The sequence below is a fragment of the Hemicordylus capensis genome, chromosome 3 (assembly GCF_027244095.1).
Source record: "Hemicordylus capensis ecotype Gifberg chromosome 3, rHemCap1.1.pri, whole genome shotgun sequence".
NCBI classification, from domain to species: domain Eukaryota; kingdom Metazoa; phylum Chordata; class Lepidosauria; order Squamata; family Cordylidae; genus Hemicordylus; species Hemicordylus capensis.
Window position 1 is genome coordinate 161,339,220 of NC_069659.1, and position 4,650 is coordinate 161,343,869.

General features: G+C 47.8%; 1 pseudogene; it reads right to left on the reverse strand.

Moving 5' to 3' along the window:
- Positions 1-3,212: 3,212 nt before the first annotated feature.
- Positions 3,213-4,074, reverse strand: LOC128350520 (uncharacterized; annotated as a pseudogene).
- Positions 4,075-4,650: the final 576 nt, after the last annotated feature.

Below are 4,650 nucleotides of genomic sequence, written 5' to 3' on the forward strand. Positions count from 1 at the left end.
GGGGTGGTCTCGGAGGTGGCCTTGGGTTCCCCCAGGCTTATTGTTTTGGGGGATTTCAATGTCCACGCTGAGGCCCCCCTAGTGGGTGCGGCTCAGGATTTCATGGCCTCTATGGCAACCATGGGCCTGTCTCACTTGGTATCGGGCCCTACCCACGTGGCGGGACACACTCTGGATCTGGTTTTTGCCGACCGGGAAATAAATGATCTGGAGGTGGGGGAATTTGAGACCACTCCCTTGTCATGGACAGATCATCATCTGGTGGGGTTTAGTTTGACTGCTCCGTCTGCCCTCTGCAGGAGTGGTGGGCCGATTAGGATGGTCCGCCCCGGAGGCTTATGGATCCGCTTGGATTCCAGACGGCTCTCGGGGAGTTTCCAGTGTCCAGTGCTAGAGACCCTGTCGTGGCCCTGGTTGATCTCTGGAATGGAGAGATGGCCCAGGTTGTTGACACGGTTGCTCCTAAATGCCCTCTCTGGCTTGGTGGAGCCCAATCTGCTCCTTGGTTTTCCTCGGAGCATAGGGCGATGAAGCAACTCGGGCAATGGCTGGAACGATGCTAGAGGAAGAGTCGCCACGAATCTGACTGAACACGGGCTAGAGCCCCTTTTTAGGGACTACTCCGTGGCGGTGGGGGCGGCGAAGAAATGCTTTTTCTCCACCTCCATTGCGTCTGCTCAGTGCAGACAAACAGAGCTGTTTTGTGTGGTAAAAACCTTGGTCCACATCCCCCCAGACAATGGGGGAGGAGTCATCTACAGCTCTTTGTGATCAGTTTGACTGTCACTTTGCAGATAAAGTCGCTCGCATCCGTGCTGACCTGGACTCCAGAGTTTTGGCAGTTCCGGCAGACATGCCTGTGGTACCATCTGGTCCCGTTGTGTTGGATTCTTTTCGGTTGGTGCGGCCTGAGGATGTGGACAAGTTCCTGGGCAGTGTGCGGGCGATTTCGTGCGCTCTTGACCCTTGCCCTTCATGGCTAATAAAAGCTGCCAGGGAGGGGACAGGCAGATGACTGGAGGTGATCATTAATGCTTCATTAAGGGAGGGCAGGATGCCATCGTGCCTCAAGAAGGCGGTGGTAAGACCACTATTAAAAAAGCCCTCCCTTGATCCCTCCAACCAGGATCACTGTAGACCTGTGTCTAACCTCCCCTTTTTGGGCAAGGTGATGGAGCATGTGGTGGCGTCCCAGCTGCAGAGGGTCTTGGATGATACGGATTATCTGGACCCTTTTCAATCTGGCTTCCGCCCCGGGTATGGGACTGAGACTGCCTTGTTCGCTCTAGTGGATTACCTCCGCCGGGAACTAGACAGGGGGAGTGCGTCCCTGTTGGTTCTGCTGGACTTCTCGGTGGTGTTCGATACCATCGACCATGGTATCCTTCTGGGTCGCCTCTCGAGTATGGGAATAGGAGGCCCTGTGTTGCAGTGGTTCCGGTCCTTTCTTGGGGGGAGGGTCCAGAAGGTGGTGCTGGGGGACTACTGCTCGGCCCCATGGCCGTTGGCCTGTGGGGTCCCGCAGGGATCGGTCTTGTCCCCCATGCTGTTTAACATCTACATGAAGCTGCTGGGAGAGGACATCCGGGGATTTGGACTGAGTTGTCAGCAATATGCGGATGACACTCAGCTCTATCTCTCCTTGTCACCTGATCCTAGGGAGCCGGTGGATGTCCTGAATCGGGGGCTGGAGGCCATGATGGGCTGGATATGGGTAACAAACTGAAATTGAATCCGGATAAGACGGAGGTACTGTTGGTCAGTAGGAGAGCCAATCGGGATGAGGAGATTTTATCGGTTCTGGATGGGGTTGCACTCCCCTTGAAGGAGCAAGTACGCAGCTTGGGGGTTCTACTGGACCCGGCTCTGCTTTTGGAAGCTCGCCAGCTGCGTCCCTTTCTCGAGAAGGCAGATCTTGCCATGGTTACCCATGCCTTAGTCACTTTGCGGCTGGATTACTGTAACACGCTCTACGTGGGGCTGCCCTTGAAGAATATCCGGAAACTGCAGCTAGTGCAAAACGCGGCAGCGAGGGTTTTATCCGGAGCTGCCCGTTGGGAACATATCACCCCCATTTTGGAAGAGCTGCACTGGCTGCTGGTTCGTTTCCGGGTCCAATTCAAGGTGCTGGTTTTGACCTTTAAAGCCCTTAACGGTTTGGGCCCGGGGTATTTGAGGGACCGCCTGCTCCCAAGGGTTGCTGCCCACTTGATGAGGACATCTGAGGGGGCCCTGCTCCGGGTGCCAACAATGAGAGAGGCCCGGCTGTCGTGCACTCGGGACAGGGCCCTCTCTGTTGCTGCTCCTAGACTCTGGAATGCTCTCCCAGTGGCCATTCGTTCCTTGGACTCCATCACGGCTTTTAGAAAGCTTGTAAAGACTTGGCTTTTTACCCAGGCTTTTACATAATCATTTTACTGCTGCTTCTGTGTGTTTTTATCTGTTGTATTGTTTTTATGCCTGTTTTTATATGTTTTTATACTTTTTAGCTTGATGTTTTTATTGTCTTTTTATTGTATGTTTTAACTTTTGTAAACCGCCTTGGGGTTGTCTTTTAACGAAAGGCGGTATATAAATACAAAAATAATAAATAAATAAATAAATAAATAAATATAGGCCACCGCCAGCCTCAAAGGCAGGATGCCTCTGAGTACCAGTTGCAGGGGAGTAACAGCAGGGTTGAGGGCATGCCCTCAACTCCTGCCTGTGGCTTCCAGCGGCATCTGGTGGGCCACTGTGTGAAACAGTATGCTGGACTAAATGGGCCTTGGGCCTGATCCAGCAGGGCTATTCTTATGTTCCCTTCAATGTCTTTGTTCTCAATACTGAAGCTGGTTGCTGTACCTGTTGTCATTAGTTTAGTATTCTTTACATTTAGTCATAGTCCCATTTTTCACTGTGCTCTTTGACTTTCATTACTAGAGCTTGCAGATCATCTGCATTCTCAGCTTTCAGAGTCATCAGCATAGAGCAGGTTATTGATGTTTCTTCCTCCAACTTTAAAACCATGCTCATCTTCTTCCAATCCATATTTTCTCAGCATATGTTTAGCATATAAGTTGAATAAATAAGGAGAAAGGAGACAGGCTTGCCTTACTACTTTGCCGATCTGGAGGCAGTCTGTGTCACTATGTTCCATCTGGACTGTGGCTTCCTATCCTGTATACAGGTTTCTCATAAGAACAATGAGATGTTCTGGGACACCCATTTTCCTAAGGATATTCCACAGCCTGACAATTAAAGGCTTTTCTGTAGTCAATAAAGCACATATAGACTTCTTTCTGGTATTCTTTGGTTTTCTCAATTATCCAACATACATCAGCAATGAAGTCTCTGGCTCCTTGGCCTTTTCTGAAACCAGCTTGAACATCTGGCATTTCCCTTTCCATATAGGGCTCTAATCTGTGTTGGATGATCCTGAGCATTATTTTGCTAGCATGGGAAATTAAGGATATTGTGCAATGGTTTGCGCAATCTGTTAAGTCTCCTTTCTTTGGTATGGGTTTGTAGACTGACCTCTTCCAATCTGTTGGCCACTATGTCATTCTCCAAATTTGCTGGCATAGTTTGGTTAGAGCCTTGACTGGTTCTTCTTCCGTTGCCTGCCATATTTCTGTGGCTATTCCATCAGTTCTTGTAGCCTTCTTACTTAGTCTGGAGTGCTGATCTAATTTCATCTTCCTGTACTAGAGATTCTTGCAAGTAGGGAATATCTTCTAGAATATCTTGGATGTTGACGTCCCTGATGTACAGATTTTCAGTATACTCCTTCCATCTCTGTTTGATCTTCTCTGAATCAGTTACGATCTGTCCTTTGGCATCCCTTAATAAACCAGTTTGTGGCTGGAACCTCCCTCTGAGTTCAGAGATCTTTTGGAAAACATGCCTTGTTCTTCCATGTCTGTTTCCACCCTCAAGATTTTTATAGATGTCATTGTAGTTCTGCTCCTTGTCTCTTCTAACAGCTTTCTGAAATTCCCTATTAAGTTCCTTCATTATGTTTTTATCTTTCTTGACTTTGGTTTTCTCTCCTCTTATTGGCAGTTTCCACCTTCTGTTTTGACATCCATTTTGCTTTCTTCTGTTTCTTGGTCTTTGGCTGTCTCTTTTCACATTCGTCCTTAACAACTCTTTGATTTCATTCCACAGTTCCTCTATTTCCCTATCACTGAGGTTCAGAACTTCAAAGCGGTTCCTGATGTTCTCCTTGAAAATTATGGGTACATTCTCAAGGGTGAACCTATCCACCCCCAGCACAGTACCTCCAGTGACTGTTGCTGGTGTCCATCTTGTGTTTCTTTTTAGATTGTGAGCACTTTGGGGACAGAGATTCATCTTATTTATTTGTTATTTCTCTGTGTAAATCACCCTGAGCCATTTTTTAGAAGGGCGGTATAGAAATTGAATAAATAATAAAATAAATAATAAATAAGATCATTCCATGGAAACTGGATAGCTTTGTTTTTCCGCTTAAGCTTGACTTGCTTTGCTGTTATAACTGAGCTCTTCCACCTCCTTGCACCAATAACGTAATCAATTTGATTTCTGTGTACTCCTCCATCTGGTGATGTCCATGTGTATAGGCTTGGGTTGTTTGAAGAATGTGTTAGCAAATATCTTGTAATACAAGAAGATATAAGAGTGGGGACC